Genomic DNA, 22,997 nt, shown 5'->3' with positions numbered 1-22,997 from the left:
TGGTGAACTCAACTTTAGTGATGTGACATGTTAAAGCTGTGATCAAGATTCACTACAGGAGTGACCTGAACAACCTTCCAGTCTGTTTCTGCTGGTTTCACCAATATCTGCAGTAGTAGGGCTGACCCCGAATAGTCAAAGATTCAATGCTCCGATGGGCGGAGCTTGATTCGAATGTCAATCTCAGAGTCGAAGCTTCATAACGACGTTATTAAACAAGGATCACGCCATTTTGGAGATATGGGGGTGCTCAACGTGTGATTTTACATAGAAATACCAGTTTTCTCCCAATAAGATGATATACAGCCTGTTACAATATAAATAATGAAAAAATGTTAAAAGAAGAAAGCTTTTAATAAATGTTTTTAAAGTGCGTGAATAAATCCAAAATTGTAACCCTAACCCTTGGTCGAAGAGGAACACTTGCTGAAGAGACGGAGCCCCAGCTTCCCCGGTGTTGTTCCGACTTGTCCGCACCTCACAGGACGTATGGATAATTTTTCACCATTGATAAACCACTCAAAGAATATTATATAGTTTTTAAACAATTCCTTGAAATAGACCTGTGAGGAACTGCGACGTGCATGCAGTTTTTGGCCACACAGCAGGCCCGCAAAACACTGCACAAGACCAGTGAATGACAGGTGAGAGAGAGAGAAAATGGTCAACAAAAAGCCTCAGTTTAGCTGGAAATGTACAGTGTAAGCAGTGACTAATAAGTAGACTGCAGCTCTGCAGCTTCTTAAGATTATAGCAGAGCTACCGTGTGTAACCCCTGCCCCCGCAATCGGCGTGCACAAACACACACTGATTCGACTATCAGTCGACTATAGACAAGACTGCACAATTCTGATTCGACTATGTAAATCCTTAGTGGGGGACAGCCCTAAACTGCAGCGTCTAAACAGCCGCTGGCATATGATGATAACATTCACTGCTTCTACCGTCAAAATGGAGGCATCTTTATCATAAAAATAGTGTTTGAAATGTCCTACATTAAGAAACTAAAATCCATGCCGTGCCTCTACAGGAGTAGCGTGAGAAACACAAAATGGGATTAATTCTAGAGATCAGGCCCGGAGGCAGCTCGGCACAGCCTGTGCACTTTGCTGCACTCAAAGATAATTTTCAAACTTGTGTTTCTTTTCTCTGTCGTTTATTTTTCTGCCCACTTTTGACAGGTACATCGAGCTTTCCTGTATTACTACGGGCGAGACGTATTCATCCCGGGGAACAATGACCGTTTCATCTGAAATGTATGGATTTCAGAGGCCTGTCTGTGCTGCAGCTTTTCAAAAGGTTGTGAGGGGAAGATTGGTGGGCAGCTGGGATCAAGGTGACAATCATTTATTTCTTGACATCCTTTTTTCCTTCAGGTTTCCTCCAGCGAAGGTGAACCTGTTGTGAGAAATGACTTTCACTACCGTTCCTAGCAACACAGGAAATGCCACTGAGCAGCCTGTTCAACAAGTCATGAAGGAGAGATGCTGAGTGGTTAAGGAGCGGTGCTGTGATGGACTACCAACAAGATGAACCTGGTTGTCCTCTTTATGTACGCTTATTCACTTCACCTTGTGCTGATTCTAAAAAAGATCAATGTGCATATTGCAGTGTTGATGAGTTCACATGGGAAGATCTGATCTGTGAATATTTTAGTTGATTGGATTGAATGTGGCTGAACCGTCTCATCTGTTACACTCAGTGAACTAGAAATGGTTGATCTCCCACCTGAAGGCGGACTCATCTCCACCAAAGATGAAATGAGATGAGGGTGGTGTCGTCTGCAAACTTCAGTAGCTTGACGGTCTGGTGACTGGAGGTGCAGCTGTTGGTATAAAGGTAGAAGAGCAGGGGAGAAAGAAGGCAGCCTTGAGGGGAACCATTGCTGATGGTCCTTGAATCAGAGACATGTTTTCGCAGCTTGACCAGCTGCTTCCTGTCCGTCAGGAAGTCAGTGATCCCCCTGCAGGTGGAGTCAGGCACGTTCAGCTGGGAGAGCTCGTCCTGCAGCAGGGCCGGGATGATGGTGTTGAAAGCAGAGCTGAAATCCACAAACAGGATCCTGGCGTAGGTTCCTGGGGAGTCCAGGTGCTGGAGGATGTAGTGAAGGGCCATGTTTACTGCATCATCTACAGACCTGTTGGCTCTGTAGGGGAAATGAAGGGGGTCCAGGAGTGGGTCTGTGATGGATTTGAGGTAGGACAATACAAGTCCTGTGGTCCTTGGTTTTAGGGGATGGGGATAATGGTGGGGGATTTGAAGCAGGCTGGCACATGGCATGTCTCCAATAAGATATTGAAGAAGTCTGTGAACACCAGAGACAGCTGATCGGCACAGTGCTTCAGGGTGGATGGGGAGACAGTCTAGCCTAGCTGCTTGCTGGGGTTCGGCCTGCTGAACAGTCTGTTGGCAGGATGACCAAAGTCATTAGGGAGGGGGAGCCTCTGGGGTGGATAGTTGTTAAAAGGCCCAGGCCCACGCTGAGGTCTTTCAAAATCGACAGCAGAATCCATTTTTTCATTGGGCAGGCAGAAGTCATTTCAACTTCCAAATTATTTAAACAGGACATTTTTTACTTTTCAAAGCGTCTCAGGTCACATAACTGGCTGCAGTTCAAAGTGCCTGCTATCAGAACAGAGGCTGGAAGCCCGTTCTGTTATGGCCCCTGGTCTTGGAAAGATGTGCAGACCAAGCTCAAACTTCAATAATCCCTCAACTCTGAATGATTTTAAACAGAATAAAGGAGGTGGTCACTGCTAACTGCAGCTGCTTTGCCAATTCTATTACCACTTAACTCCTAATTAGATCTATGATCTTATACTGTTGTTTTTATGTAGGGTATTATGTAATACCTAAATGTTTGTGTTGTTGTGCTGTGTCTCGGTGTTGTACAAAATGTTGTTGTGATTGGTTTCTTATTGTTGCTTGGTTATTTGTTTGATCCTGCTATCTGACCCTGTCTTGACTAGGTCTCACTTGTAAAAGAGGTTTTAACCTCAATGTGACTTTCCTAGTTAAATAAAGAAGACGTTAAGAAGAAAAGTGTTTTACTGCAGGAGCAATGGTTAGAGCACCTTGGACAGAATGTCCAATAATTCCACTGATGACACCGAAAAGTGGAAAATAAATCTGCTGGCTGATGTTCGTCTCTGGTGAGAGTGCTCCGTGTTCACTGACTCATCACAAACTGAATTTACAAACAAAACATGACAAAAAAAGCAGCAGCCATCAGCGACACCACTAACTCTCCTGTAGATTCGATTTGAGTTTCTGAGCTGTGAGTATTTTGTTTGTGAGTATTTGGACTCGCCTTGATAGCTTGGATGGAAGCATGAATGGGCTCACGAGGTCTTTGTGCATCAGAGGAGCAGCACAGATAAAGGCTCGGTTCCATTTGTTGGATTTTAAGAGTTCCGATTGAATTCTTTTCAGTGAAAAGACCGGATACAGTTTTCTTTTGAACGAGGTCAGTTTGGCCCACATAACGTGGCAGCGCTCACGGTCACTCGTCAGAGGTGAGGCCAGTGGTTGAGACAACATATGTAAGAACAGGCATGCCTGTTCATTCATGCGCCTCTAATCACAGCATATTCAGCATTGCACAAGGTACAAGGTTGTTTGTTAGACATTAAACAGCACAAGGCTGCATAACGAAATGAAATTTGTAGTTCCTTCATGCTAAACATACAACATATAATCAAGTGTAGGCCTATATAAAAATATAGAAACCTCAGGACCAGATTTACCAGGACAATGGTGCAGTTTTCCTTGAACAGTATGTATAGAGCGAGGGGACGGACTACGTGGGTTCATGAGATTTTGCAGGCCAGGAAATACCTCGGCAAAGAGGCTCATCGTTTCGTTCAAGACCTGAGATGGCTTGGTGTTTGTCCCGCCCCTCCTGCACTGTGACTGGACGGCTGGGTAAAAAGTGACAGTGACGAGCGCTGCGTTTTGCCCATAGTTGAACGTTTTTCAATTCTCGCCAACTGGAATTAAACGCTCAGCGCCTCGTTACGCTTCTGGAGTTTTTACCATGTTGTAAATATGCAGCGCTCCCATTGCGATGAACTTGAAAAACAACGCTGGCCTCAGGAGAAAACGCTTTGGTGGACACGGGCCGTAAGAGATTTGCTTGCAGTTGTTTATTTATAAAGGAAATTATAAAGGTATTTTCAGTTCTTTTTACTAACCCATAGTGCAAAATAGAAACAAACAGCTTTTATAAATACGCATGTTGATAGATTATATTTATCACTTAACAAAATGCAAAGTGAGTGAACACAAGAAAAATCTAAATTAAAACCCTTTGCCTGTCTCCTCCTGTGTTTTGCTAACAAGTGCAATCCGTCCTGACTGCAGCTGAATTATTAATTATTATGCATTAAATATAAGTGTTACTGGTGCTAGATAAGAAGATTAAAGTGGGCTTTTATCGCTGCATGAACAGAGGCAAAGACAAACTAAATGAATCACCGAGGGCTTTTGTTTTCTTTCAATTAGATTTTATCTTGTTTAGTTAACAACATTTTCTCTGTACACTGCATCAAGTTCAAGTCCCATCCTGAAACATGGAAGTTATAAATATATATATAATTGTACCTGTGTATGAGAACAAGGTTCTCTGTGTTTGATGCATGTTGCTTCCTGAAAAATAACGGTTGAGGTGCAGGCAGCCTGCAGGACTGGGAGAGATGATGTTGATGTCAGCACTGGAAAAGTTCACATGTTGGGTTTTTCTTCTGTTAAATTGATGGCGGCCATTATTGTGTCCCCGTTGTTTCTTTGTAGTAATTCACCTTTTTTGGTGTCAGGTGGTTTTTCTGTTGTGTGTTTGTGTGTGTGTGTGTGTGTGTTCAGCTGCATTTGTTCAGTCCCAAGACGACGATCCATCATACAGCAAACATGTTGCGTTCCGGTCACATGACAGCAGCTGAAATTACCAGAGAGGAGACACAGATAAAACACACACACACAGTTTCCTTCACCTTAGAGGACATTACGCTGACTTACATTCATTCCCTGGAGACTAACCCTAAATCAAGCCAATTTTATTTACAGTATAGCCCAATATCAAAAATTTGCCTCTAGGGGGATTCACAATCTGTACAGCAGACGACGCTCTCTGACCTTAGACACTCAATTTGGATAACCCTGACCATAACCACCTAACAAAGTGTTTACCCTAAAATGTAATAAATTATATTATAGTGTGTAGCTGCGCTCCTTCCAAACTCCTCAAAAAATTGGGGAAAAAACAGACGTAGTCAAAAAACAGTGGCGTGAATTTTATTATGCCGGCCTCCAAGGTGCAAACAATGAAAGTAGTGTGCATAAGGAAAACAAAACTGAGAACAAACAAACAAACAACCCTCTGTAATAAAGTTACAGAACTGGCAAGTTCTTCAATAACTCAACTTCTATCTCCCCACAACAATCCAGTTCACTAGTTGGACTTCACAGGCCCAAAGCTGCCACTTTTAAAGCCCCTTCCACTAGGCAACTGGTGATTCAGATGTTTTGTATTGAGTTGGATGTAATGACTGAATGAAGAGGAGGCTGAAAACTTGAGAGCACTGACAGTGAATGACCTGCTGGGTGTTTGATGGTGATATATTTCTGCTTTAGAACTTAACCGCCATGAAAAAACTGCCTGTACAACCACAGATGTAAATGAGCGGCAGATCATCAAAACTCAAGGTTCCTGCTGCAGAAACTGAAATACTGGTTGAAGAGAAGACGCATTCATCCCACAAGAGGAAGTCTATGTGCTGCACAACTCTTCTCCAGCACACCGCTCTGCTTTACTCACCAAACGTTTTCAGCCATCTTGTCTTTATCGTGGAGCCAAAAAAACGTTTGGTGAAGAAAGCAGCGTGGACTAATGGAGAAGAGTACTGGATTCTGACTGTTTCAACAGGATCCACTGGACCGGAGTTGCTGTGAAACATCAACAGGAGGAGAAAGTTCTGTTGCAACTCACACTCCCTCCTCTGATCAGGAACACTTAAAAATATTATTGCAAGTTCTTCCACTTTACTGTTAGCCCTCAGAGCGGTCCTTTAGTAAACACAAATAATCACAATGTGAAAGAGTGTAAGAAGAGAGATCCAATCAGATGGTTACACAGTTTTAGGCCAGCAGAAAGTGACCTTGCAGGGGAAACATCACAGACTCTACAGGGACAGTGAAGGGATCAATGCTGTGGACCAAGAAAGGATCTTCAGATCTGGTTTGGTACTCCACTGGTTTCTCACTTTGCAGGGCTGTTCCCAGTCTCTTCGGGCCAAGTTTCAATGTATATTTCAGCTTAAGGCATCTGAGTTTCCTAAAACTCCCATCATCTGTGAGAGTTGACCAGCTCACAAGAATTTCTTTCACATTCAGGAAGGTTGTATGAGATTAGGTGTCAGAAAAGGCCGTGTGCTCAGGCAGGCACAGGTTAAGAATCAATTAGCAGAAACTGACTTTGCAGGATGATCCTTCGGGATTTATTAGAGAAAACAAAGAGTTAACTTACAGAACAAATGCCCAAGCACTTGACATACCAGAAGTCCAAATGAAACAAGGAAGTCCACAACAACAAAAGCACACACAGGCAGGCAGGCAGGCAGGGAGCTGACAGCAGGTGAGACACATTAGGAATCAGGGCAGACAGGAAACAAAGCACAACACAAACAAGCGAAGCAGACAATTTCAAAATAAAACAGGAAACAAGCAGAGACGCAGACCAAAGCCTGACATTAAGACCTTTCAGCTTGGACATTTTGAAAGCCTTGTTCTCAGAACAACTTCTAGCACTGACATTACATTATTTGTTATTAACATCACATCATCGCTTCATGGTTTACTTCAACCCTGTGCATGAATTAGTTTGCGTGTTAATGGCTGGACAGAGGAGAGGCAGCGGAGTGCGTTTGTGTGCCTGTCTGTGTGTGTGCTGACAGACGTGAGCTACAGATAAAAGTAGAAACACCATTTACTGACACCCTGGGAATTAATTACTGTTGTCAGTTAATTTGCCATAAATTAATTAACAGCGCAGAACAATCACCAAATTAATGAGTGAACCGTGTCAATCACAAACACAGTGACCTTCGTGCAATCAACAACGTCTGTTAAGTAACATTCACAAACAGCAAACACAGCAGCGCCGTATGGAACATGATACAGTACACAGATTTATGGAGGTTTATTTTCTCAAAGGTGTTTCCACATTAAATGAGAGGTGAGTTCACCTGCAGGTGCTGCAGGAAAAAAGGAACAAGACTCTATCCATAAACTACAAAATAGTGTTTTGGCTTTTTGATGATCTGACTGTCGAAACATATTTCATATTGTACCACGGTTCTAATGGGGTTTTAGAAGTATCCCTGTTCTGTGTAGTACATCTAAAACACCATATCCTTTGGTGGAAACTGTGGCCTGTAAACACCTTAACCCGGGTTTCTGATCATTCTCTGCCATGTTCACAGGTTAATTTGTCAACCAGGTACGGTACAGGCACAGTAGGTGATCAGATGAGAAGCTTAAAGCTGCGTTCCAGACAACTCGGAACTCAGAAACGTCTGACCTCCAACTAGAAAAAGTGCAGCTGAAAACCACTCAGAGTCTGACGTCACACAACAACTGCAGCACACATGGGAGCTCATATTGTAAATGTTAAACCATCAACTGAAAGTCAAAAAATACCAAATAACTGTTTTGCAGATTGCCAACAGATGTAGCCAGACAGGAACACAGTTAATGAGTAACGTATATTTTTGTAACTTGTTTTCATTAGAACAGGAAATTTCCACTGGGAAGTTCTGACCTCTAGCTGTGACTGGAACGCAGCATAAAACCAGCACAGACCTAAAAGCAGATTTCATTCTCACCTGTTCAGGTAAGAGATGTGTGATGCATCAAAGACACAACTGCAGGCAGAAAATCTGAAACCTGGATGTTATGATCATGTAAACAGAGAGAAGATTAACCAGGTTCCACAAGTTCTTTATGTTGCTCTGAATAAATCCACTTAGAAATCTGAGAAAGATGCTGCAGAACCTGCCTGAGAATCTTTGCGTTTTTAAGTTTTCTTCGGTGTCACAGTAATCCAGTGATCGTTATCTGCACATCCATGCTATACCTTTTTAATAGTGTAGATTTCACAAAATGTAGCTTAAATAAAGAACCGGACTCAGAGTTGTATCTCAGAGCTAACGCATGAATCCACAGCAACAATCTTCTTCCTGTTAACGTCCCCAAAAGCATTGTGGGGAATGTAGTTCTAAACGCATAATTATCCCCAAACAGAAGTAAAACAAAGATTAACAATAACAAGAGTTGAAATGTGACAAATGTTCGACCTTGGCATTTTAACAGGCTGTCTTCCTGTCATTTCACCTGTTAACACAGTTTGTTCACTGTGTGTGAGTACATGAGTACAGAATATGTGTATTTCTGTGGTTGTCTTTATGCATGTAGCCTCCGAACTCTACATACTGTAGCAGTCAAACGGAGGCCAATATATCTGCAATGACAGGCCTTAAACAACAGGAGAGGAAGATAAGTGAGGTCGGCGTGAAATATGATTAAAGCACAGCCTTTCCCTCGCCTTTGATTTAAAGGAGCATGGCACAAACAACTCATCTCTTTCAGCCACCCACACACACACACACACACAAAGTCAGCCTCTTTAGAGGGAAAGCAAGGAAAATGCAAAAAGAGCAAAAGAGGAAGAAGAAGATGTAAAAAGGCCTCCTCAGCAGTCTGAGAGGAAGTTTGAGTTTGGCCATCCTGACAATGTCCCCAAAACTATGAGTCAGCTGTGAGGTCTGAATCACTGCAAGTCTTAACTGACAGAAAGTGAAACTCCACCTGGCACTTAGACAAGCCCATCGTGTGGGTGGAGTAGCAGATCCACTGCTGTTAACACCTGGATAATAATAATAATAATAATAATAACCTTGATTTATATAGCGCCTTTCACAAACCCAAGGACGTTTAACAAACAAAAAGGGGTGTGAGGCCAGGGGAGATTAAAGCCCATAGGCCTCAGTGAAGAGGAAGCTTGTTCCAGAGTGATGGTGCACCGACACAGAAAGCTCTGTCACCAAATGTCCAGAGCCTGGAGTTAGGGACAGCGAGCAGGTCCTTGTCAGAAGACCACAGGGACCGTGACCGAGTGTAGGGATGAAGTAGATCTGTGAGGTACTGAGGCGCAAGTCCATGGAGAGATTTGTGCGTCAGTAGGAGGATTTTATAATTGATCCGGGAATTAACTGGCAGCCAGTGGAGCTTCTTCAGGATGGGAGTGATGTGAAGTCCAAGTTTTGTGTGGGTGAGCATCCTAGCCGCGGAGTTCTGGACATACTGGAGTCTGTCAGTAGCCTTGCTGGTCAGACCGAACAGGATACCATTACAATAGTCAAGTCGGGAGGTGATGAAGGAGTGGATGAGGGTCTCAGCTACAGAGTTGGAGAGGCACTGTCGGAGTCTGGAGATGTTCTTAAGATGGCAAAAGGCAGTTTTAGTACTGTTTTTGACGAGCTGTTGGAAGGAGAGAGTGGAGTCCATGATGACGCCCTGTAGTAGTAGTAGTAGTACTAAGTGACTGTGGGGCAAACACCATGAGTTCTGTTTTGTCTTTGTTATGTTTGAGGAGGTTACTGTCCATCCAGTTCTTGATGTCCTTCAGGCAGTTGATAAGCGGCACTGGTGGAAGGGGTGTAGATCACTTAGTGCTGATGTAGAGCTGGGCGCTGTGTGAGATTGGCGCCAGTTCAGAGCAGATGCCCTTAAGGGTGATGTATTGTTGCCTGTTGGTGAGATAGGATTGAAACCAGTGAAGCCAGCGTCAGATGGTTGAGGAGGGTCAGGTGGGCAGAATAAGCGGTTGATAGTGGAAAAAAGCTGTTTAGGTTGATGTTGTTGGTTGCCAATGAGTGTCGAGTAACAGTTAGTTTTCACCTTGGACAGAGCATCTTTGTAGCTCTTAACTTGGTCGTTGTAGGCTTCCTGGTGGCCAGATTTTTCATAGTACCTCTGATGTAGAAATTTAATCACCTCAAGGCTAACATTACTCCGTACGATGTGCAAGGTGAGATTCTTGAGTTCCAAAGCGGAGTACCTTAGGAAAGCCAAGATGCCGGAGGAGACCGCTAGCTTGTCCAACGCTAGCTAGTGTTAGCTTACAAGCCACAGACCATCCACAAGAAAATCACGGCCAAGCTTCAACAGAGACTACTGTGGAGGATCAAGCAGTCATCAGTAGTACAGCTGTTGGCAGTTTTGGGATCGTCAGATCGTCAAAGCCAAGGTTTGGAAGTAGCCTGTCGACCACTCTGCAGGGTAGTATAGCAGCTGGAAAAAGCCACTGATTTAGCAGATCCCATAGCGTAGCCAGAGCACATAGAGAAAAAGTTGCAGAGTGTGAGAAAGTGAATCCAACTAGTAGCGTAACGTAGAAAACCAGCTTAGTAAAGCAGAAGGATTAGAATCGCAGAGTAACTGGAGTAGTGCACAGACTGCAGCACAGACTGCAGCACAGACTGCAGCACAGACAGCAGCACAGACTGCAGCACAGACTGCAGCACAGCAGCACAGACAGCAGCACAGACTGCATCACAGCAGCACAGACAGCAGCACAGATTGCATTATAGCAGCACAGACTGCATCACAGCAGCACAGACAGCAGCACAAATTGCATTACAGCAGCACAGGCAGCAGCACAGACTGCCTCACAGACTGCCGCACGGCGCACAGACTGCATCACAGGAGCACAGACAGCAGCACAGACTGCCTCACAGACTGCATTGCAAGCAGCAGCACAAGCAGCAGCACAGACCACAGCACAAGTAGCAGCACAGACTGCATCACTGCAGCACAGACAGCAACACATATTGCATTACAGCAGCACAGACTGGATCACAGCAGCACAGACAGCAGCACAAATTGCATTACAGCAGCACAGGCATCAGCACAGGCAGCAGCACAGACTGCTTTACAGCAGCACAGACTGCATCACAGCAGCACAGACTGCATCACAGACAGCACAGACTGCCTCACAGACTGCATCGCAAGCAGCAGCACAGACCGCAGCACAAGTAGCAGCACAGACAGCCGCACGGCGCACAGACAGCATCACAGCCGCACAGACTGCATCACAGGAGCACAGACTGCATCACAGGAGCACAGACAGCAGCAGAGACTGCATCACAGCAGCACAGACAGCAGCACAGACTGCATCACAGCAGCACAGACTGCATCACAGACAGCACAGACTGCATCACAGACAGCACAGACCGCAGCACAGACTGCTTAACAGCAGCACAGACAGCGGCACAGACTGCTTTACAGCAGCACAGACAGCAGCACAGACAGCAGCACAGACAGCAGCACTGACAGCAGCACAGGAGCACAAACAGCAGCACAGACCGCAGCACAGACTGCTTTACAGCAGCAAAGACAGCAGCACAGACTGCTTTACAGCAGCAAAGACAGCAGCACAGACTGCTTTACAGCAGCACAGACAGCATCACAGACAGCATCACAAACAGCATCACAGACAGCATCACAGACAGCATCACAGACAGCATCACAGCATCACAGCAGCACATACAGCAGCACAGCAGCACAGACAGCAGCACAGACAGCAGCACAGACTGCATTACAGGAGCACAAACAGCAGCATAGCAGCACAGACTGCAGCACAGACTGCATCACAGGAGCACAAACAGCAGCATAGACTGCATCACAGCAGCACAGACTGCAGCACAGCAGCACAGACTGCCTCACAGACTGCATCGCAAGCAGCAGCACAGACCGCAGCACAGACAGCCGCACAGACAGCATCACAGCCGCACAGACTGCATCACAGCCGCACAGACTGCATCACAGGAGCACAGACTGCATCACAGACTGCTTTACAGCAGCACAGACTGCATCACAGACAGCACAGACTGCATCACAGACTGCTTAACAGCAGCACAGACAGCGGCACAGACTGCTTTACAGCAGCACAGACAGCAGCACAGACAGCAGCACAGGAGCACAAACAGCAGCACAGACCGCAGCACAGACTGCTTTACAGCAGCAAAGACAGCAGCACAGACTGCTTTACAGCAGCACAGACAGCAGCACAGACTGCTTTACAGCAGCACAGACAGCATCACAGCAGCACAGACAGCATCACAGACAGCATCACAGACAGCAGCACAGACAGCATCACAGCAGCACAGACAGCAGCACAGCAGCACAGACAGCATCACAGACAGCATCACAGCAGCACAGACAGCATCACAGACAGCATCACAGCAGCACAGACAGCAGCACAGCAGCACAGACAGCAGCACAGCAGCACAGACAGCAGCACAGACAGGAGCACAGACAGCAGCACAGCAGCACAGACTGCAGCACAGCAGCACAGACTGCAGCACAGACTGCAGCACAGACTGCATCACAGACTGCCTCACAGACTGCATCGCAAGCAGCAGCACAGACCGCAGCACAGACTGCTTTACAGCAGCACAGACAGCATCACAGCAGCACAGACAGCAGCACAGACAGCATCACAGCAGCACAGACTGCCTCACAGACTGCATCGCAAGCAGCAGCACAGACCGCAGCACAGACTGCTTTACAGCAGCACAGACAGCATCACAGCAGCACAGACAGCAGCACAGACAGCATCACAGCAGCACAGACTGCCTCACAGACTGCATCGCAAGCAGCAGCACAGACCGCAGCACAGACTGCTTTACAGCAGCACAGACAGCAGCACAGACAGCATCACAGCAGCACAGACTGCAGCACAGACAGCAGCACAGACAGCATCACAGGAGCACAAACAGCAGCACAGACTGCATCACAGCAGCACAGACTGCAGCACAGACTGCATCACAGCAGCACAGACTGCAGCACAGACTGCATCACAGCAGCACAGACTGCAGCATAGACTGCAGCACAGCCGCACAGACTGCCTCACAGACAGCTGCACAGACTGCCTCACAGACTGCATCGCAAGCAGCAGCACAGACCGCAGCACAAATAGCAGCACAGACAGGATTACAGCAGCACAGCCTGCAGGAATGTTTCTGCTCTGGATGGAGTTTGGTTTGTCTTGTTTTTTCTTGAGGCAGTTGGCATATGATGAAGCAAAATATAAAATGCCCCGAGCAATAAAATGGCTCTCCACACTCGACAAACTCTCTTCCAAATATTTACCTCTTTCCCTCCTGAGTTTTTTCCACCACCTCAGTTCACCATTTTGGACTAAATATTGGTATTTACAGTAACTAAGCTGTTGTTTTTCTTCCTTGAGACATATTTCCTTCTGAACTCAAAGCACGGACACATTCAGTAAATATTTCATAGAGATTTCTTCCTTTGTTGCCTCCTGCAGTTCTTAAAACTCTTCTCAAGCCAAGAGTCAGCAGAAAGAAGTCAGGTAAAGTCTTCTCCCAGCGACTGTATTCTGTTTCTTTATATTTTCCTTTTCACCTTCACAGCTTGTTAATAATCTCTTGTATTAGTTTTACTTCAGTGCTGTGAACAAAGGAGCTGTGAGTTACTCCTGAAGTGTTCCTCCAGGAGCTCACAACAGGTTTTAATTAATAGTTCAGGAGTGAAACTTTGTGAATGAACAAATAAATTAATTATTAAACATCCTACATTAACAACCAGAGCTCACCTGCAGTGTAAATGATGCAGTGTTTCTCCCTGCATGTCCTTATTTCTTTGTTTTTCCCCTTACTCAGCAGGGCAGAAACTGGCCCTTTGTTATTTATCGGTATGTGAGCGACAGAAACAGTTGATCCTTGCAGGCTTTACCAACCTCTACAACTTTTTGCCTTCCTGCCTGTTGGTGCACCCAGGACGAAGGAACAGTCCTTCACTTCTAAGTTATCCAAAGTGATTCAAAGTTAGTTACTTCTTTAATGCAGCTCAGCAGCTGGAGACCCCCCCACCCACTGTACAAACACTAATATCATAATATACGAGTAATCACTATATAAGAGAATAGATGTTACTTCATTATTATACTATTGATTATTATGGAATATACACTATAACAAATATAGTTCATTTTATTGTACATTTATATTTCATAGCACTGTATTAATAATAGAGTTACACAAAGTTTTGAAATTTTAAAATATTATATTTGAGCACTTTAAACACAAAAACTGCTCGTTGTGTTCCTTATTGTGTAACCACTGATCCGTGTGTGTGTTTTGTCCAAACTTATTCTGCACATTTTTATAATTGTGCAGAATTGTGTGTTTATACTGCACATATTAGAGCCCGACTGATCAATCAGCTAATATGAGCTAATTGCAGATCCATCGTATCAGTAACAGCTGTTCAATTAAAATAAAACAAACAAACAGAGAGACCGATCCTTCAATCATGTTATGAGTGTTGTTACATAGTTTGTTATGGTCTCAGTCGCAAGTTTCAAGTCTTCTTCAACACAGCATGATGTTCATTTAGTAAATTATCCTGTTTAGAGGAACAGGAGACCAGGAAGCAGGGGAGGCTTTAGGGCGGGGCTACAAGCTGATTGACAACCTGTCAATCAGGATAGAGGCGACTCGTACCCGCTGCTCTGTGTACATTTAACCAACAGCGTTGAAAAAGCTTATCAGGAGTCGGCTGTCCACTTTCTCTGGTGAGTACATTTAGTTTTAAGCCTGTTGTTCCTCATGTGTGTCTTTCCCTTTCTTCTCTTTGCTCCTCACATATGTTCAACTCTATTGGCTCTCTTTGTTGCTCTCCCCCCCGTCTCCCCTGCCTCCCCCTGTGGGGACATTCCCAGTGATCCGGTGGAGTTGATTGAGATTGATGTCTTGCTGAAGGACGGAGACGCAGAAGGACCCGTTGGGGCAGCAGATCTGGGTCGATGCTCTGTTAGGCAGCCGCTGATTGATGGGGTTTGACAAAAGACAGCGGGCGGGTTTGTTGTCCAGCACGAGACAACAAACTCAGACAGCTGCCACACGCAGACCTGCTTTAAGTCAGAATCCACGTTTCACTTTTCCACAATAATGTGTTCAATAAATCTGGACATCAGAACTACAAGTGAGCCGTAAATCACAGGACCAGTACAGGTCAGTGTTTGTTCCTGCGAAATGACAAACTCATGAGCCTTTTCTGATAGCAGCACAAAATAAAATCTACTTTAATGTTTCCATTATTTAAACATCACATGTTTTTGGTGTTAACGTCCATCGCCATGCACCGATCTGTACGAGTGCTGAGCTCTCACTGGACTTCCTCCTCTGTCCTTCTGTCAACACAAAGTTTACATAATTACGAAAATCGATGTGAATTCTTCTATGACAATTATGTATATTCAAGAAGTGCAGCTCAGCTCACGCAGCTGTGGACAGTCAGTGTCGGATAATACAATTAACTTCAGTTCAGAAATCAGATTAATAATCAGTTTCAGCTCAGACAGAACAAAACAGACTGTAGTGTGATGACTTTCACATTGAACTTGTTCCACTGCTCCTTACTCAAAGAAGAAGAATCATCACACAGAGCAGAGTGGAAACTGTCATTTAGGGTTTCTTTCCCTCAGCTAATAAATGAGGAGAAGAAAACAGGTTTGGATCTGGAGACGTCAGTATGGATCATGGATGGGCCTACATTTCTTTTTTTTTGTTTGTTTTTCTGTGATCATCTTGGCATCCTAGACCTGAAACAACAAGAGAACCTTTTTAAGGTTCATGAACCAGATCATGAACACAAGCAAAGGCTGTAATATGCAAACTGAGACTGCACAGACCGCAACAGCAAAGCCAAAGGAAAACCAAGCTCAGACCATCAGCGTCACTCTGAAGCCAACACACAAACATCTCCAGAGGTATGGGATTAATATCCTGCCTTGTTTCAAAACTGAAAATAAAGTTCTGAAAGGTTGAAAGTAACCGACACACCACCACGGGTGACATCGCGCTGATGAACAAACCGCCCTGAGCTACTACCCGTTGCAGATTTCTTTTCCACATCCATGCACCGCTTGGACGGAGACAGCCAGCCCGTCCAGGGAGCCGAGCTTCCTGAACACGTATCCTGTCCTCGTCTGTCATTGGCAGAGCAGTCTGTCAATCCCTCTATCCAGTCAATATGACTTGTGATTGGACTGTACTTCAGAAGAAAGCCACGCATTGGCCAAGAACAGAAGGCCCTGCCTGCAGGCCTTTTTTTTTTAAGTTGCGAGGCTTCATTTTCACTCAGTCTGAGTTTTAGAGCAGAGCTGCGTGACGACGCTGCCACAAATCACGTGAGTCGCAAGCTCACAAATGTGTAGGCGTATCTCCGCAAAGTGGGTGTTGTAAACTCAGTTCTGAAAAAATAGTCTGCAATAGGAGTGCAAATGTAATGTAATAAAGTTTCGCCCTTTTGAACCTCAATTTTCAGAGTTTCAAAACGTTTTTTCACACATTTGCACACCAGTTTTCAGATCACCATTTACAAAGTTTCAAACCTGGAAAACAAACTAAAACGCTGGGAGAACACTGACAAATTTTAAACTCTAAAAAATTGTTCTGAAGAAGGAAAACTCAAAATTTTTTACATTTTGCAAGCTTGCAAATCTTAGTTTTCGATCTTGCAAAACTTTTTTTTGTAAGATTTTGAGTTTTCAAACACTTACTTTCAACCTTTCAGAACTTTATTTTCAGTTTTGAATCAAGGCAGGATATTAATCCCATACAGAGGCTGCATCATTTTCATTATTAATGCCCACCGTTGTTTTTGTCGTTCAGCGGCCCCAGCGGCCATTAAAGTAGCATTTCATCTTAGGCCGCCGTGTTGGGGGGACGCTGCCAGCTTACATCAGGAAGTGCAGGCGACTTGGAGTTGAAGATGAGTTCATTGTAATCCAATGAATCTGTCAGCTCATGTCAAAGTGACAGTAAAATCAAGTAGTCTGGACGAGTCGTCTCTCCACGCTGCGAGATGTCTTTTAAAGTCTGGCAGCGATCCCCAGGAGGGAAGTTATATTCGGGAAAATACCTTGGGGGCAACTGTCGAAAAAGAACAGATGACATGTCCTGATTTTACTTCCTGTTTCAGCAGCTCAGTGAAACACAGAGTGGGCCTTTGACAGTGGAGCCCGTTCTCGTCAAAAAGCGACGCCAAGGATCTTGACCAAGCGTCCACATACGATGAGCTAGGAATGAGAACAGGTCGGACGGTGACACGCTGGTGGTGAATTTCAGCTCGCACGTGTTGTTGCGTGAGTGTTGATGGTTGTCAGATCAGAGGTTCCCTCTCCTGTTTTATTTTATTTAACCTTTATTTAACCAGGGGAAAGAAACCCATTGAGATAAAATCTCTTTTTCAAGGGCGCCCCGTCCAAGAAAGGGAGCAGGACAGCAAGTCTAACAGGACAAACATAAAACAATACAAAATGCAAACATTTACCCTTTTAGCTACAAAAGCAACAGACGCAACCCACTGTCTAACCTGTACGTTAAAAATTCAATCAGTGGTTAAAATACATCAATGTCATGCCAGCTTATTCAACAGTTACATTCATTTAGCTTCATTAAGCTAACGTTAGCATTGTTTCCTGCAGTTCTTCCTCCTCCTGCTGTGGTTTCTGTAAATATCTTGCTTTGGATTTTTGCTTTGACGCGTTATTTATCTAACTCAGTAACTGCAAATTGCTTTTATTTCACAGAAAAGTCAGAAACTTGTTTACAGTGAGCTCTGAGCGTTTCCATATGCCCATCTGTACTCAGATCTTTAACCTGAGTGTAAGTAGTGACGCCAGTATAGCAATACTGTCTTACAAGTACAAGGTCCTGCATTTCAAACTTTACATGAAGTAAAAGTATAAGCATCAAATGTATTACTGGATTACTGGAGCCAATGACTTTACATTCTGCTGTGTTGCTGATTCTATAATCAGGCATCATCATCTATAAGTTGATTTTAATAATCTAAATCTGTAAAGTAACTTCTGACTATGACTGTCAAAGAAATATAGTCAAGCAAAAGTAAAATATTTCTCTCTGAGCTGTGGTGGAGTAGAAGCAGAAAGTAGCATAAAAAGGAAATATTCAAGTAGACTACCTCAAAATTGTACTTAAGTACAGTACTTAAGTAAATGCAGTTATTTTCCAGCACATTTCCAGCCGAGACACTGAATCACATGTTGGCAGTTTCCCTGTCGAGCACTTAAAGTGTTCACTTCTCCTTCTCGGGGCTCTGAAACACTTTCAAAATGGAAGCAAGTCACTTTAGCACTCACCAGCTGAAGGCAATCAGTCCGACAATCAACAGCTTGCAGCAGAGCAGGGGTTCCAGTAAAATAACAGAAAATCACCATGTAGCTGGTTTACAGGAGCTCCTGTGTTGCTTTAGCTGCTTCAGACTGTCTGATTGGTCAGGGGAAATCACGGTACCAAGGTTACCAAATGATTTACATAAACATATACATGGTTTAAACAGATCTGTCCCTCCTTGAGCAGCTCACACACTGGCACCTGCTCTCCAGAAGTATTTATCTGAATGCTACAGAGCAGCAGAGAACGACAAGCTCCTGGTACATCCAAGGGGGTAAGCAAGAGTTCGTACAGTGAAGCCGACCAAAGACTTCATGGGGGGTTCCACGTTGGCCCAACAAAAAGACCCTTTTTCAGACAGACAGGATCAGGCCCAGCATGGACTGAGGTGGTCTCAATGGTGGTCTATGGTCTGAAGCACAGATCAGGAAAATCAACAGAGCCTGACCAAACTTAGGTCCACGTGTTTGGAAAGTAAACATAGCTGCTCAGTTTATGTAGAGCTGGCGGCATAATAAAAAGAAAAGAAAATTACTACAAAGGAATTTGCACAAAGTGAAGGACGTTAACTTGCCTTCTCTAAGCACGTTTCACACAAATGTTCCTTCAGCTCAGCAAATACGAACAAAAGCTCTTGACGCCTGAATTTATTTATAATAGTATAAGAAAATTTATTATTTTTGTTTTCATTTGCTTTCAGGCTGATGCTAAATTAAGAGGAGATTGTTAATTTGTCAATAGAGCATAGAAAAGATATAAATTCAGGTGTGATGCAAATTAGCGACAACGAGGCACGAACGAGAAACTAGTGCATGCAAAAGGTTCCTGGGTACGTATCGAATATGCACAAACAGGCATCGGGGGAACACATACGCCATCTCGGCTGCAGTCTGAAAGGAAGTGGCGTGACGTAAATTTGCTGGTGTGAAACACGTTTGCTTGATTGTTGGTACAGCTGGGGAAAAATGCTCCAGAATCTAAAATCCAGGATCTGGTTGTCTGTTTATATCTCTCTGAATGTTTTTTTCAGCAAACAAAAGGAAAACACTTTTGTTAATACATAAAAAAATATAAGATTAAACATGAAACACTTCCTCACGTTGTGTAATAACAATGCGAAAGTTCAGTTTGTGTCAAAAGAAAGATTTACCTCTTCATTAGTTTTCTACATGTTGGGCTTTAATAAAGAAATATTACTTACTTATTTAAAGAGCACACAAACATCTGTGGGACCCACAAACAGTGTCAACGACACACAGGAGGGTTGAACAGCACCCTGAAGAAACTTTAACTACAAACTATTTTCTTCACACAGGAAAAAACGGCAGCAACATAAACCTCAGAAATTTATGAGAAATACTTTCACAGTAAACTTCACTGCAGCTTGAACCTGCCGAGCCGTCGTCCTCCGCTTCTTTTTGTGAGGGAGAAAGAAGGATGAAGGCCCGTTACTGCGTTCCTCTTCGGACATTTATTCTCCGGCGACAGCAGGTTGTCATCAGTCGGGTGAATGACGGCCGCAGCCTTCAGGGCCAGTAAACACGTGTCAGACGTGCATTCAAACCTTCATGTGTGGGGAGCTGGGAGCTTTTCTGATAATATCCTCCACAACAACTGATGACGGAGACAAACTCCTCCCTGGCCTTGCATCGCGCCAGCGTGCTGTACAGCTGCTGCAGGTGACTCCAGCTGTTGTTCTTATGCTCCACAAACCCACAGAGCTTTTTTAAGGCTGCTTCTGGCAACATGTAGCTCACAATGACTCGTCCAAATGCCCTTGAATATATGAGGAAAACATTCACATGCAGAGAAATCTGTTCACGAACACGATGATGTTTGAAGTGAGTTTTCTCTGACTCGAAATGAGCTTTTGTAGAATCAGATAACAGCTGGCAGGTTTGATGGGTTTCCTTGTGTTTCAAGTGAAATCAGTCTTTAAGGGAAACCTTTTAATAAATTATTGTTCTTTTGTTTATTCTTTACAACGACAATGGGCAGTTTCACAATCCCTACATGCAGGTTTGGTTTTCTTACTGTTAAAGGTAATAAAACACAAAAAATACAATTTTAAAGACATCATCAAATAGGAAATACACCAAGAAAGAATCTACAAGCTTGACATATTAATGCAAATAAGCTTTACGCTTGAATTTAAAGTTTGTGAAAGCTCAGTTCACGTTACATCTGCAAACCTGCTGAGCTGGATGTTAATGCCACCGAAAGAAGCCGTGCGGTTACTGTGGCGAGAACATTTCCACGGGAACCTGCACGCCTTCAATTGGTGATGGAGAAAATAATTTTCCCCGTTTGCTTCAGGTAACATTAACACAGCCCATCATCTCAACGCTAAAAGAATAACGAAGGCTCAGCATTTATCACCGATGGGAAGTTATTGTGTTACATCACAGATATTAAATCAATACATTTAATTTCACTTTAATGATTGATTTGTCCTTCATGATGGGACAGTGTCAGACCTAAATCCACTTTTTAAGTACCACATCTAAACGTGTCAAGTTTACAGTGTGAGAGCTGGATGTGCAGCTGTCCTTTAAATAATCGTGAGGCTCTGAGAGTGAATTTTCTGCCTTATTTGCAGCAGCATTTTTTATATTCTTCCCAGCTCTCCATCATGACCACCTGTTCCTCTTGACTGAAGTAGGCGGCACGCGATTGGTCCATTTTGTGCAGAAGAAGAATCGCATGACGCATCAAATTTCCCCTTTAATGGGAGCCTGATGACAAAAACCCGGGTAAACAAAGAGTTATTAAGGTTTCATGGAGCCAGCTGATGCAAAGAAAGCCTGGCTGCGTCCAGCCTGCTCCATATTCAACTTTGCCTGCCAGGAAACTTAGCTGGAACTTGAGAAACAAGTTACAAAACCTTTCAGACAGAACATGCTTTCGTCCAGATGGGTTTTATTCATCTGTAATCATCCAGCAAACTGAAAGTGAGCAGCCAAATGATGTAAACCTTAGCCAATAACAGCAACAGACAGGAATCACTGACAGAAGCTGAACTCAACACGAGCCGTCTCTGAATAAAACCAGCCTTCAATCAAACAGGTATTTTATTGTCCAAACAGGAAGTGCACTGCATTTCAACTGAATGATTTCAGCATTAAAAACGTTGAGCTTCCAGGCTCACTTACCCGCCTAACAGAGCAGCGAGCAGCAGCTGCAGACTATTTCACTCCTGGCTGGCTGGTAGATGGCGGCTGCTCGCTGTGTTCGCTCCCTCATAATCACTTTTTAATGATTCCTGGAGCCGTCGCAGCCGCGAGACCGAGCCGAGGTCCTGCAACAACTGCACGTGGGAAAAGATGAACAACAGAATGACGTTACACAGATCCGGGTCCAACAGAGTTACTGCACCTTTATAATAAACCGACAGGGTGAACGTGTGATGGAACCAGTTCTCCTAAATAAAGTCCGGCCCTCTGATGTTTTACACATTAAAAGTTCAAGTTGCAGTAGTTGAGAAAAAGCTGACTCAGCAGCTTTACAGATGAAATCCTGCTCGCTCATCTGACCTCAGGATAATTAGAGTTTACTCTACATCAGCATTTCAGGTGTGAGGCGCTCAGACATGAAGACGGTTCACAGCAAAGTATCAACACTCAGAGGAGAGCAGAGGGATCAAGAGCCCGGCTGTTTAATCAGCTCCATGTGGGGTTAATACTGGATTGAAGCTGGACACCAACTTTTTTAAGCATCTCAGTTCTGAAGGTGTCTTGGCTCGCTGTGGTGAAACAGGAAATAATTGGAAGAGACACTAGAACGGGTTACTTAAGGAATATCAAAAGTCTTAAGATAAAAAATAAAATTTAAAATCCAGATTTGATTTCACTTTATTATCATAATATTGGTCTGAAATGTGTCTTGTGTTCGAGCATTTACACTGTTTCACATACAGAACAAATTATTTGACCAAACCATACAACAAATACTTCAAACATATATAACATCAGACATCATAAATGCAGCAGCTCACATTTACATTCAGAGTGGCGTCTCCACTGGAGACCTGAGGCCTACTGAGAACACAAACTCTGATTAACTGTCGGACACGGTCCAACCTGCGGGACTTCTTCAAATAAAACACGGGAGGGGTCTGATGTAATACTACCAGCCAGAGACGACATCCTTTGAGTTCATGATACACAGAACTGATATTAATGACTTGTTGATGTTGAGCCCAGTGAAGAGGGAGGGACAAACTTTTAAACATGTTTTCCTTTGAAGCTGGTTTTATGTTCACGCTTTCGTCCTCCTTTGCACTCCTCTGGCCTCATCAACTTCAAATCAACCAGAGTTAACAGAGGTGCAGCCGGGCCGTCTTTTCAGTCACAGCATCACATCAATGGAACTCAGAAGCACCATCAATCAGAGAAACACCATCCTTTTACTCATTTAAGAGAAATGTTAAGAGCCGGCTTATTGAAAACCAACACTGTCGACACTGACGCTGGTCCCACCAACGATAACCGTATCATCCATTTTTAGATTTTATCTGCTCATCTTGTTCAATCGATTGTTTGATTTTTATCTTTTGTCTACTGTATAATGTATTTTACTGTATTATGTTCGTTCAGGCTGTCCCCATCCTCACCCCTAAAGTCCACTGACTGCAGCAACTGCGGCTGAAAGCTGGCGAACCAGGCAGGAAGTCAGACACAGAACGGCAAAGAGAATCCGGTCAATTTTCTAAATAAA

The 22,997-nt window shown here is 44.0% G+C and overlaps 1 long non-coding RNA gene across 2 annotated transcripts; it reads right to left on the bottom strand.

Annotated features, from left to right (window-relative positions):
* Positions 1 to 15,138: 15,138 nt before the first annotated feature.
* Positions 15,139 to 18,757, bottom strand: LOC119886548. Of its 2 annotated transcripts, none has more exons than XR_005441507.1 (3): positions 18,070 to 18,757; positions 16,736 to 17,015; positions 15,139 to 15,271 (listed from the first exon to the last, which is right to left on the bottom strand). It is a non-coding gene; the product is annotated as an uncharacterized LOC119886548 (long non-coding RNA). The 2 variants fall into 2 exon arrangements; XR_005441508.1 differs by lacking the exon at positions 15,139 to 15,271 and adding an exon at positions 15,278 to 15,682.
* Between the last annotated feature and the right edge of the window lie 4,240 nt (positions 18,758 to 22,997).

Source organism: Micropterus salmoides, unplaced genomic scaffold (assembly GCF_014851395.1).
Source record: "Micropterus salmoides isolate LMB-PRFRI ecotype aquatic unplaced genomic scaffold, ASM1485139v1 Ms_hic_scaffold_4, whole genome shotgun sequence".
Lineage (NCBI taxonomy): Eukaryota > Metazoa > Chordata > Actinopteri > Centrarchiformes > Centrarchidae > Micropterus > Micropterus salmoides.
The sequence above is the reverse complement of the archived record's forward strand: the minus strand, read 5'-3'. Positions and strand labels throughout refer to the sequence as shown.